We start from the raw sequence: 14,077 nt of genomic DNA on the forward strand, positions 1-14,077 counted from the left end.
AGTGCCTCCCTCTGGGCTCTCCGCAGTTTCCACCTCATTACACTCTGGTCACTTGCCCATGTCGGTTGCCAGCTCCTCCACAGCTTCACTTGCTGGGGTCTCCACAGCGCCACCCTCTGGGCTCTCCATGGTATCTCTCACTTGCTTGCTGTGCCCTCTCTCTCTTGTCTTCTTATGGGAGGTGTTTTGGGACTCCTGGTAGTGTTTGGGCACCCTACAGTATCTTCATCTGGACCACCTGTAGCACCGACTTCCAACTTCTCAACACTGCCTCTTTCTGGGCAGTCTGTGTTGCCCTCTCCAGGGCTCTCTGTGACCATTCTCTCAGGGCTCTTCACCGCCCCCTTCTCGGGGCTTCTCATGGGAGCAGTCTCTGGACTCCCTGTAGTGTTTGGGCACCCTACAGGGTCTTCCTCAAGAGCAACTGTAGCGCCATCCTCTGGCCAATCAATGTTGAAGCCCATTGGTCATTCTGTAGTGCCCCCTCCTGGGCATTGTGTCACCGGTTTTTGACAAGGCCATGAGACTCCACTCCAAATAGAAGTTGTCCATGGCCCAGTGTATTTCCCAGTTTCATTTTTGCTCAGCCCAGGCCTGCTGACTCCTTGCAAGGCTCTCTTGAAACCTTCTACTTCCCTCCTGAAGATTCTGGATCAGAGCTTGCCAGGTTCCTTCAGGCATGCTCTCAGACTACTGAATTCTGGTGCTGCAGTAGCCTGTCTGCTCCACTCCAGGTTTTCTTGTGGCTGCACATCTTCCTTGCAGAATGGCTTGCTTGCAAGAAGAGGGCTCCACCCTGTTTCCATTCACCGTACTCACAGCCCACTCTTGCAGCTTTTCTAGGGCCACACCTTGTTTAGCACAGCTCTTCTGCACCAGTGTTCCTTCCTTCTTTTCTTTTTTTTCAAGGCATAAAAAAGGTTAAAAAAAAAAAAAAGCCTGCATAACCAGTATTAACTAAATCACTTTTAATCCCCATCTACCTCCAGCTGGGCTTCTCCATTAGCTGATACAAACCTACTACTTCCTGGCTGTCCCTGCAACCGTTTCTTCTCTTCCTGAAACTTTAGTTTTTTTTTTCTTTAGTGCAGCTTCTGAGCCACACCCTTTCACACAAGCTACCGTGCTCTGTGCACCTTTGTGCTCTGTACTTTGTTTTAGAGCCTCAGGCCCCCTATGTTCCGTACTATGTTTAGAACCACAGGTCCTCTTCACAACTCTTCCTTTATGCCAGACAGACACTTTCTTGAAGGCTGGGGTTTTTCTGCGCAAAGCTTTAGAAAAAATCCCATGCATGACACCATGAGCGGTGATCTCCACAGGCCTGCGCTTCCACCCTCCTCTGTTGGTCATGGAGGGCTAACTCCCTCCCTCAGTCCTCCACTCTCCTGGGTTTCAGGGCCCACAGCTTGGAGGGGAGCCGTTTCCCAACTGAAACGACGCCGATGCGTCCTCCCGTCTGAGTCGGCTCAGTGATGTCATCCACCGGCGACCCAGCCCCATCAGCGGCGTACAGGGGAGAAGCTTGCAGCGATGCCCGAGGAGCCGGGGGGCTTAGAGACAATTCCCCAGGCTTAGAGACAATTCCCCAGGCAAAAACAGCACTCCTCTTGCCGAATCGCCAGCGGGGCTCGATGCTCAAATTCCTGGGGTAGGGACAGCAAACTCCGATATAAACCGCTGACCTGCGGGGCTATCCAAATCCGGAGGAAATATTCGAATCTTCCCCTTCCTTTTATGAGGCATAATAAAGTAAAAAGACAACTTTTGTTCCAAAAAGAAATCCAGGAGTCAGAGCAGCATGGAGTGTGTCCTTCAGGCAGCCATCTTGAATCTCTCTCCCATTTTCAAGATTAATCTGCACGTGTTGCCTCCCTGCAGCGAGAATTTGGCCCAGTCTGCGGTGAATTGGTGAAACTTCAGGTGAGATTTGCCATAATTTACCCAGCCTGTCTTAAAATCTTGTCCGACTAAGGCATCCATTGGTGTGACTCAGTGCCAGCAGCACAAGGATTTCTAACATCTCCTCCATTGCGGCGGAGACGGGCCCATCCTGACGTGCTTATATCACACTTGTTCCCTGGGCTTTATAACAGCAGAGGCCTAGATTGCTTAGATCACATCAAATCCTCGGCCTTTCCTACACACCCACGATATTTATCTGTACAATTGATGAGACCTAAAGCACCGTGGGTTTACTGCCTTGTGATTTTGTGGATGGTGACTTCCTGATGTGCCGGAGACATCAGTGTTTTCAAACTATCTATGGCCAATGGTTCAGACTACCATGGAATTGCTAAGTTCTTCAGTTACACCTGCCAAGTTGTGGTTTACAGTTATATGGTTCTAATCTTTTGTATTTTCCATTTTAAATGGTTCACACTCTTGTCAGTTTTATCTTGCATTTGGGGGAAGCTATTTATTGCAAGGTTAACATGAGCTCGTGTTTCTTTTTCCTTTTTTTTGTTCTTTCCTTTAAGGGGAAAGGGGGAAAGCACCCAAATGCATCGCAGACTCCTCTGCTCTTTGATAATAAAGAGCATATTGTGGTGTGTTAGTTTACAGCGGAGGGACTTGGGGGGGGAGGAGGGAGGGAATGGACAGGATTCAAGTGCACTGAAGCGAGAGAGTTTCTTGATAATGAGAATGCACTGCTTTATTTCCTGCCAACGCCTATTTGTTTCATCTTTGGGGGTCATATGCCAAAATAATGGTTCCTGACAATAGGTGGGGGGGGGGGGGGGGGGCGGGGAGGAATATCCTCAATGTTTGCAGTTCTGATTGGACCAAGAGGGCACCCAATTTCTTTTCTTTTGTTCAATATGGGTACTCAGCTTAAGCTTATCACGTGGAATATGGCGGGCCTGGGCACACCAGTAAAACGTGAAAAAATAATCTCTCACCTTAATAGGCTTCGAGGATCAATAATGTTTTTGCAAGAGACACACGTCACAGCGAGAACATTTGAAACTTAAAAAGCGGGGTATTAACCAAGTTTTCGCCACCCCAGGCACCTCACACAGTAGAGGGGTGGTGAATTTATTCCATAAATCTGTTTCCTTTCAATTACAGTCCTCACAAGTGGATCCCAATGGCAGGTATGTTCTACTTCGTGGCTTTCTATACGGAAAGTCAGTGATTTTAGGATCTATTTATGGCCCAAATAATTATGACTCAATTTTTTGCAGATATTGTTACCCAAGTCTGTGCCTTTGAGTTGGCACCTATAATATTATGTAGAAACTAATTGTGTGGCAAACAATCTACTAGACAGGGCACCCTTAAAAGCCCATCGTCCATCTACTGAGGGGAGGAGAGCATCTTTTTTTGTGCCAACACTTGAAATTAGTGGACACCTGGTGGATCCTTTACCCTAGAGAGGGGACTTTACCTACTTTGCTCGGGCCACAGACTTTAAATCTCGCTTAGATTATGTGCTCACTTCAGAAACACTTTTCCCCAAGGTGATGAGGGCGGACATTGAAGCTCTTGTTCTCTCTGATCATTGTCTGGGATATGTCTCTTTGGAAAATGCCTCCTTGGTTAATTCAAGACAAGTACTTTACTTCATATTTACAAACCCGTTGAAGAGAGTTTGCAAATAACAATGCCCAACAAAAAGACACCCCTACTCTCTTTTGGGAAACCATGAAAGCAGTACTCAGAGGAAACATCCTCAGTTATGTTTCTGCTCAAAAAAAAAGCTGGACAGGGACATTATGTCGTTAACTGCTCAATTAACTGTATTGAAGCGGCAACTTTTGGTTAATCCTTCGAAACGTGCTAAAACTGAATTCCTTTCCCTTCAGAAAATGTTAAATGACACACTCCACAAGAGGGTGACCTCTTCTCTGATGTCTCTTAAACACTGGCTATTTTTGTATGGCAATAAATCGGGAAAGCTTCTCGCCAATTTGGTACGAAGAGACTGCAGATCTGCCTTTGTTGCAGGGTTGAAGTCCCCAACGGGAAACCTGAAAACAGCTAACAAGGATATTAGTGATCTTTTTCATGACTATTACTCAGCATTGTACAAGAGGTAAGAGGGGAATTCTTCATTAGACAGTCAATTTTTGCTTGGACTCGAGGTTCCCTCTTTAAATTCCTCTCAACTGGCATTTCTTAACACTCCCATTTCGAATGCTGACGTGCTCTCAGTTATTCAGTCTTTGCCTAACTTTAAAGCTCCCGGTCCCAATGGATTAACCAATCATTTCTATAAAGTGCCTGCCATCTCATACAAGATAGCCTGAGAAACCTTTATGTGGAAATGATTCAAAGGGGCAAGATGCTGGATATGTTGTGCATGGCACGTATAGTAATGCTCCCCAAGCTAGGCAGGGATCCCCAGATGCCATCCTTCCTATCATCCCATTTCTTTATTAAATGTGGATATTAAAATATATGTGAAGATCATTGCTAACCAGCTGGCGAATATCCTGCCTGGTCACATTTCACCTGGCCAGATGGGGTTTGTCAAAGGTCAGCACTCCAGTGTAAATCTTCACAGGTTACATCTACTGTTGGATCCATGCCATCGTGGAGTCTTCGGGGATCCAGTCTTAATGGGCTTTGTTGCAGAAAAAGCCTTTGACAGGGTCTCCTGGGACTTTTTATTCCAGATACTTGCATTATATATTTTTTTCTGGGGCTATTTTACAAGCGATTGGGGGCCCGGATCCAAGTTAATGGTACCCCCAGTTCTCATTTCATTGCGGAACTCAACAGGGATGTCCTTTATCCCCTTTATTATTCATTTTATCCATAGAACCTCTGATAGAGAAATTACAGGAAGGACTACAGGCACTTGTGACCCATCAAGGCACACCGATCCCATTTGCATTTCTATTTGCGGATGATATCCTTTTATTTATAACCTGTGCCAAATAATTATTTCCCCTGGTCCTAGATCTTTTTGAGGAATATGGGCTGTCATCTGGTTTTAAAGTAAATCTAGAAAAAACAGTTATCTTAGACATTCTGGATCATCTCCATGACCTCTGGCAGCCCCTTTCCCTCCAATGGGAGACCTCCTGTCTTAAGTATTTAGGGGTATTCGTTCATAGGGACCCAAAGGAATGGTACCGGCCAATGTTCCTTTGATGATTAAAGAATTTGAAAATTGTTACAGCATGATGGATGAACTTCCCATTATCCTTGTTGGGTCGCATTGCCCTGCTCAAAATGTCCTTGCTCCCCAAATTCTTGTACTTATTGCAAATGTTCCCCCTGATGTTGTCCCGTAAAGATTTACAGGTTCTATTTTCCATCTGCTCTAAGTTTGTTTGGAAGGCTAAGAGGACCAGAGTTTCTATACATAAATTAATGGTACCTATACGGGACAGAGGATGGGGGTTTCCTAATATCCATATCCGCTATTACAATGCGGCCTGCGCCTTATGGGCCCTGGGAGATTGGCTACTCAATCGCACAACTTTTGCCAATAGAGCTTTGGAGGTCATTATTGCTCGCCCCATAATCTCAGTTTCTTACTGCATGCCGGGGCTGATGAGATATTCTCTTGGCACAAAAATAATATGCTATTTCAGTACATGGTTGGCGATTTGCAGGAACCTCAGGTTATTGGCTGGGGCCCACACCCCTTTCTTTATCAAGCAGTTCATGATGGGGTGGGACAAATTTCACTCATTTATTGATTATCTAAATGGACGGGTGTTCTCCTTCAACATTGTAGAGACCATTTCAATTTTCAGACTCATGACTTTTTGTACTATCTGCAGCTTCATCTCCACGTTGCTTCGTACATGTTCTTCGGCTCAAGGTGCAGGGCCATTTCAAAGACTTTTAGGTCTAAATCGTGGGGAGAAACACTCTCTGGCAACTTTATATAAATTCCTCCACTCCATTACTAAATACAACATCTTGCAGGCTCTAATATCGGTCTGGAGTCATGACTTAGAGGTAAACCTAGAAAGAGAGGACTTCCATGATAGCCTAGTGCTGTTTAATCGTGCCATTATCTCCACACCCATTAGGGAACAGCACTTACGTATTCTACATAGAATTGTAATTTCTCCCTACAAAGCCCACAAGCTTAAACTTATTGAGCGCACTAATTGTCAGAGGTGCGGAGAGCCTATTGTAACACTCAGGCCTAATTTTTGGGATTGTCCTCCTATACAACAACCCAAGTTCGAGGATTCTTTGATAAAATGCAATGCAAGATACTAGATCAAGCTGCCCTCTGTGTTTTGGGTAAAAGCATTAGATTACTGGTGATAAAAAGATTGTGTGTTGCACAGAGATGTATTTTGGTGCGATGGGTAACAGGAGATGCTCCCACTTTCTCACTATGGTATGCTGAAATGCAAGACCTCCTAATGCTCAACTTTAAATCCTGGTGTAAGGGATGTGGTAATAGAGTGATTAAATGCTTCCCTAGCATATGGGGACCATTTATTGCTCAATTAGCTCCATCTGTGCAGGTTCGATTTCAGGTGGCGGGCAAACCTCTAACTATTACTGCCACTGAAGGGCGATGCTCTCCTTTCTGGTGTGCATCCTCCTCCAAAGCAGCACAGAGGTTTCCAGAATGAAGGTGGGACAGCTCTATAATGTCCCCGATGATGTAATCTACATACTTTCAGCCTCCCTCAGCTCTTGGTGACCTTAATTCTCCAATCCAGCACAGGGTTTGAGAAGCAAGGGAGAGAGGGCTAGGACTGTTCCATAGTCCTAGTCCTCTCTCAATGGTCCTTTCTCTCCTGTTCTTCCCTCCCCAACCTATCCCTGCATCCTAACTCCTATTTCATGTCCACATCTTGAGTCTTCCCACCCTCTCCCTGTACCCCTCATGTAGGTATCCCTTTCCATGCCCCTACTACCCCATATGCAGGCTCCCTCCCCCCCCCCCTTACTCCATATAAAATAGGTCTCTGCTCCATGCCCCAATTCCCAGTACTTTCAATCTCCTCTTCTCCAATCCCTCAACTTTTTTGGGCCCCCTGCAGCCAGCAGCTGCAGCATGTAATAGCATATCGATTTCCTCTGCTGCACCGGGCTAGACTCCTGCACAGGGCTGTAAGATCCTGTACTTTGAAGTCAACGCGTACAAACAGCAGGGGGCCTATGGAGGCATATATGAGCCACCATGCTTTGGGGGAGGCTTAGCCTCCTCTTACCTCATCTTATTTCAGACACATATTCCCACTGCTGATGCCCTGCCCAATGGGTGATTCTGGCAGAGCCCAAGGTATCCCTTGTCTCATGACACACCAAGCAAGTCCCTAGCTTACCCTTCCCAAAGGCCAGCCCTCTTTGTAATATTCGCTGCTATAAAGGCAAAGCAGAACCAAGCAGCACAACTGGCATAGTTCTTATGCAGATTGGAGCTCATAGCATTCCTATGTAGGAGCCCATGGAATTTCACAGTACAATAGACAGAACCTAGCCATACAGCGTTCGTTGTTTTTATTTCTTTCAGAAAAGAATGCCTAATAAATTTTAAATAAATTATATTAGCCAACTTTTTATCACTGCCCTGGACCAGCAAGTGCTGGGGCTGCCATGGAATCACTGTTCACAGCCCTTCAGCGGGAGGGGGTCTGAGCCATTGTGCAACAGTGACACCTACTGGCCAGCTCAAGAATGCACTTAGATGGACCCACAGTCTGTACTGCTCCGCTGAAGGACTGTCACTGCATGGCTAGGCTAGATGAGAGGGACAATCAAATGAGGGAAGCACTGGGTAGCGTCAAATCATGTTAGCCCAACTGTGGTAGGTTTCAATTGAGCAGGAAGCCCAAAGAAGCAGGACAGCCAAAAATAAATAAATACAAGCAAATAAATGAAGACTTTCTCCACTGTAAGTTCCTTTTTGAGCCCGAGAATGGGTTTAAAGTGCAGTGATCAGCCGTTGAGATTAGCAGAGGGTAAGGTTTTCATGGGTAATGATTCAGATGGACTGAATCAAATCACGGTGAACCTAGAAGATGTGCTAGGCCTGATTGACAAACTGAAGAGTAGTAAATCACCTGGACCGGATGGTATACACCCCAGAGTTCTGAAGGAACTAAAAAATGAAATTTCAGACCTATTAGTAAAAATTTGTAACTTATCATTAAAATCATCCATTGTACCTGAAGACTGGAGGATAGCAAATGTAACCCCAATATTTAAAAAGGGCTCCAGGGGCGATCCAGGAAACTACAGACCGGTTAGCCTGACTTCAGTGCCAGGAAAAATAGTGGAAAGTGTTCTAAACATCAAAATCACAGAACATATAGAAAGACATGGTTTAATGGAACAAAGTCAGCATGGCTTTACCCAGGGCAAGTCTTGCCTCACAAATCTGCTTCACTTTTTTGAAGGAGTTAATAAACATGTGGATAAAGGTGAACCGGTAGATATAGTATACTTGGATTTTCAGAAGGCGTTTGACAAAGTTCCTCATGAGAGGCTTCTAGGAAAAGTAAAAAGTCATGGGATAGGTGGCGATGTCCTTTCGTGGATTGCAAACTGGCTAAAAGACAGGAAACAGAGAGTAGGATTAAATGGGCAATTTTCTCAGTGGAAGGGAGTGGACAGTGGAGTGCCTCAGGGATCTGTATTGGGACCCTTACTGTTCAATATATTTATAAATGATCTGGAAAGAAATACGACGAGTGAGATAATCAAATTTGCAGATGACACAAAATTGTTCAGAGTAGTTAAATCACAAGCAGATTGTGATAAATTGCAGGAAGACCTTGTGAGACTGGAAAATTGGGCATCCAAATGGCAGATGAAATTTAATGTGGATAAGTGCAAGGTGATGCATATAGGGAAAAATAACCCATGCTATAATTACACGATGTTGGGTTCCATATTAGGTGCTACAACCCAAGAAAGAGATCTAGGTGTCATAGTGGATAACACATTGAAATCGTCGGTTCAGTGTGCTGCGGCAGTCAAAAAAGCAAACAGAATGTTGGGAATTATTAGAAAAGGAATGATGAATAAAACGGAAAATGTCATAATGCCTCTGTATCGCTCCATGGTGAGACCGCACCTTGAATACTGTGTACAATTCTGGTCGCCGCATCTCAAAAAAGATATAATTGCGATGGAGAAGGTACAGAGAAGGGCTACCAAAATGATAAGGGGAATGGAACAACTCCCCTATGAGGAAAGACTAAAGAGGTTAGGACTTTTTAGCTTGGAGAAGAGACGACTGAGGGGGGATATGATAGAGGTGTTTAAAATCATGAGAGGTCTAGAACGGGTAGATGTGAATCGGTTATTTACTCTTTCGGATAGTAGAAAGACTAGGGGACACTCCATGAAGTTAGCATGGGGCACATTTAAAACTAATCGGAGAAAGTTCTTTTTTACTCAACGCACAATTAAACTCTGGAATTTGTTGCCAGAGAATGTGGTTCGTGCAGTAAGTATAGCTGTATTTAAAAAAGGATTGGATAAGTTCTTGGAGGAGAAGTCCATTACCTGCTATTAAGTTCACTTAGAGAATAGCCACTGCCATTAGCAATGGTAACATGGAATAGACTTAGTTTTTGGGTACTTGCCAGGTTCTTATGGCCTGGATTGGCCACTGTTGGAAACAGGATGCTGGGCTTGATGGACCCTTGGTCTGACCCAGTATGGCATTTTCTTATGTTCTTATGTTCTTATGCTTTGACATGTCATCAGTTTTCCCAAGGGGAATGGCAGAAATTCCCACATTCTAGGGAAAATACATTTTGCTTAATGATCAGGAAAGTCAAATTCATACAAACATCTTGCTTTCAGCCGGGCACAGAGAAATAAAGGTCCAAAGGTCACAACACAGAATCAGTGGTAGATCCGAGGATTAGAACCGAGACAGAGAGAAAGGCCTCCCTGTAAAGAAACCCTTTAATAGTATTAAGTCTTGTCACGTGGCCCCACTAACATTTCTTTCATATGCTACCAAAACTGCTTTGTAGAACTCGAACAAACACCTAGATGAATTAAATGAAAACTATGTACATAAAGAGAATAAATAAAATAAAGCTATTCGTCTTTTGTTAGAGCTGGGAAGAATAGGTGTTCAATTCTTCTACATACATACACAAAGGCAGTGGAATTTTAAAAGGGGAGATGACATCACATCAGTGGCAGAGACATCTATTTTCAGAATGTGTGTGCCCGTCTGTGTGTGTGTTAACATTATTCAAGCATATCACTAATCCTCCTGGTTTAGTGGGTATGAAAATATTCCGCCCACCTGTGTGATCTCAGATCTGCTCGTCTTCAAAGCCCTTCCCAACCTTGAAATAAATTACAGCTTGGCTTGCTGTCACTGAATATCCCCTGAGATCATCTGTGTCAGGCTAAGGGCCTGTCTCAGAGGCTCTTCCCATCCATGCAGTGACTGTGCAAAAAAAAACAAAAAACGGGAGGGAGGGATAGAAGAGAAATTAAGCTCTTAAAAGCAGCATCTGTGATTAGCAACTCAGACCAGAACACATTCCCTCTGGAAGACGGGATTTGCCCACATGAAGGACTGAAAAAATATATATATAGATCTCTGACTGCTTCTATTACTTAAAACCTTCACCCTAGCTGAAAAATCTCATTGAAAGACAATTTAAACAGTACAAAAGGAATCTGCACTACAAATGATTCTCATATTTATTATTGAGGGCTGTTGTGTGTAGGTGTATAATATATATATATACACACACATATTTGTTGTAGTAAAGGTGGCACTGCCAGCAGTGCTTCTGCAAGAGCTAGGCAAGCAGGGTGACTGCCTGGGGCACCAATCTGGGGCAGAGGGGGAAGAGCATCACACTGCCCCTTTGAGTCAGTCTGTGAGCATACAGAGTCCTAAAGGGAAGGTGGAGTTGGGGGCACCAAAAACAACCCTTATCCATAGCTTTTTGTCCAGCAACTGCCCTGGGTGGCAAGGAACATATTTCTCATCTAGGATCATGGACACCTTCTCAGAGACTGTTGCAATTGTTTCTCCCACCCACCTTCTAGAAACCATAAATAAGGATTAATTTGCACTTCTGCCTCTCTGGATGTAAGCCATCTCCATCCCTTCCTGGTGCGAGACAGTCCCTCCCCTCTGTAACATAGCAACTCTGGAAATAGTTTCACACCTAGTACACATTCTCCACTAGATGGAGCACTGCACCTAGCATTATTCACCCCATCCGCTCGGGCAAGCTGCCATGGCCCTGGAGATGCTGCCTTGCAAATGGTTCTTGTGTGTTTTCAAATTGGTGTAATGGCTTATGAAGGAGCCCCTAATGAAAGCCATTTGTGCTCATCCCAGCAGCAGCTAGGCAGAGTATTTTCTCACTCGCCAAAATTGTAAGGTTTTTTAACCCTTTCTGCAGATAAGAAACTTTCCTATTAATATTTTAAAGCTTTATGATTAGTCAACGGTATTTCTTGGGCATTCAGTAGGGTAACTGACCTGCATCTTGCAGATGCTCGTGTTTCCATTCACAGAGTAATGTACTGTAGCAGCAGTATACAGTTGACAAGTTACCTGGTTTCAGGATGGAGACTTTTTGGCTAGTCCTGCTTTTGAATTTATATTCCAAAGGAACATGGTACTTGTAGTCCCTGATTCTACGCATTGAAATCAGTGCTGCAGGTCCCATAATGCCACAGAAAAGGGTTGTCAAAAAGCCAGAACTGACCTAAAATCTCCTTCTTGGAACTGGGCAACTTGGCAGGTCTGGTAATATGTCTCACAGGCTTTAATAACAATCAGGGAAGGCTATGCCCAAAAGTCATACAAATGTGCACAAGCCTCCTGCACCACTACAGCATTTCCACTACGGGGGCGGACTATTGCTGCAGCTGCCGGCCCAGGAAAGCGAAGTTGTTCACAAGTAACAGGTGTTTTCTGCGGACACTGGGACAATCAGTCACACTGATGGGTTATGTCATCTGACAGCATCAAGTTGGGCCTGACCTGAAGTTGAATCTTTGAGAATCTTCCCACACATGAGCAGTAGATTGGTGTAAACAGCTGTTACATACCGTCTACTTCTCCCATCTCAGTCATTTGGAATAGCTGACAAGAGAACAGAAACAAGAACCAAACCAAACAAGAGGCAACAAGCCTAACTACGTACAGCAAGTCGTAGGGAGAAGGGCGGGAATGTGCGACTGATTGCTCGCTGTCCACAGAAAACACCTGTTACAGGACAGCAACTTCGCTTTGTCCTTGGACAAGCTAAGGAATAAGTCCAAGGGAGAAAAAAACAAACAAACCTAGATAAGAGTCATGAGACAGCATGAAGTACAGCAGAGCCAAAGCAGGAATCAGAGGTAGAGTCCCTATCATGGCAGAAGTGACGGGCAAAATGTGGATTGAGGACCATGCTGCTGCCTTAAAAAGTCCAGGAGAGGAGCAGAGTTGAGAAAAGCAGCAGTAGCGGTCCACCTATGGACTTGGTGTGCTGTGATCCGGCCAAGAAAAGAATGAGCAAAAGAAGCATAGCAGGAGTGTATGCAAGAAGTGAGCAAACGAGATATAGTTTGCTTGAGGACCGGAGAACCAGTCTTATTAGGTGTTACGATCCTGCTTGTGGGATAGGCCCACAAGACTTTGTCATCGTTGCTGCTGCTGTTCCGTAGCGGGCCACTTAGATGGACAGCCTGAGGCAGCCTCCTGGCCTCTATTCGCGGCCAGGAGGCTGCCGCTGTTCCCCTATGCGGCGGGCCAGATGCCACTGCCAACGCTGCCACCGCCATCCAGCTTCGCGGCATGGGCCGCCACCGCTCTTCATGGCCTGGAGGCTGCTACCAACTCCACGGTCTCCCCTTGGCATGGGCACCGCCTCTTCCTGGCCTGGAGGCCACCACCAACATCCTCTTCAGCGGCCTGCAGGCCGCCCCGAAGCTCCTCACCATTCGGCCAGGAGGCCGCCATCACCGGGCCCTCTTCCATGGACCTGGAGGCTGCTTCCGACATCCTCTTCTGCGGCAGGGAGCTGCTGTCAATCTTCTTCCTTCGCGGCAGGGAGCCGCTCACGTCGGGGCCTGCTTCTTCCTGTGTGGCAGGACGCCACTCTCCATGGTCCTGCCTCTTCCTTAGGCGCGTGGCCGCACCTCCTCTCTTCCTTTAAAGGGCCAACAGTGGGCAGTCCTCCTGCTGATGTTTCCTCTTCAGCCCTATAAAGAGGGCCTTCCTTCATTCCATCGTTGCCTTTGCAAGGAGTTGGTCATGGAGTCGTACTACTCCTGGATCTTCAGTTCCAGCTCTTCATCCCAGGAGTCCTCCGAGATCCTTCTTCACTTCTTCAAGGCACTCCGTTCCTCGTTGGTACTCCTTGTCTTCGTCCATGGTTCCTGTACCTCTGTCCTCATCTTCGTTCCACGTTCTGGTCTCTTGACGGATCCTCGTTTCCAGATGTCCAGACGTCCCCTTGTCTCTGGATGTCTTCGTCCATCATGTTCTAGACATCCTTGAGGTCCTCTCTAGAGGTCCCTGATGTCCAGATGCCCCGAGATACCGGTGTCCTATGTTCCAGCCCTGATGTTCCGAGCCCTAATCCTGAAGTACTGTCAGTCCCTAGCTCCGGGTCCAGCTTTGCCTCACCCTGGACCTCATCTTCAGCTGACCTCCCTGAGAGTAAATCCCTATCTATCCGGTGTCTGAGTCTGGTGGCTGCAGCCCTCTTCCGGTTGGATCTGTCTTTGAGCTCTGCTCGGATTCCTCTTATGTCCTGAACCTCAGTCCTGTGCATGTTCCGCTCTACGCGTGGTCCGCGACCAGCCTCTTCAGGTTGTGTAGAGCGCACAGTGGGACAGGGTGGTCCGTAACCAGCCCATGCCGGCTGTGTAGGGCACCCTGAGGGGCAGCGCCAGTCTAAGTCTCTGAGTGCCCTGAGTCCTTATCCTCGTCTGAGTCTTCCCAAGTTCCAAGTCCTCATCGGAGGATCCGGAATCCTCGCCTGACTCTCTAGAGTCCACCCCAGATCTTCATTCCACCTCTGAGCGTCTTGCATCTGAGTTCCAAGCTACCTCATGTCCTCATCTCGTCTGAGTTCCAAGCTACTTCTCATTCTCGTCTCGTCTGAGCTTCCAAGTACCAAGCGTCCTCGTCTCATCTGAGTCCTAAGCTCCACAT

This window comes from Rhinatrema bivittatum, chromosome 3, assembly GCF_901001135.1.
Source record: "Rhinatrema bivittatum chromosome 3, aRhiBiv1.1, whole genome shotgun sequence".
In the NCBI taxonomy this organism is placed as follows: Eukaryota; Metazoa; Chordata; class Amphibia; order Gymnophiona; family Rhinatrematidae; genus Rhinatrema; species Rhinatrema bivittatum.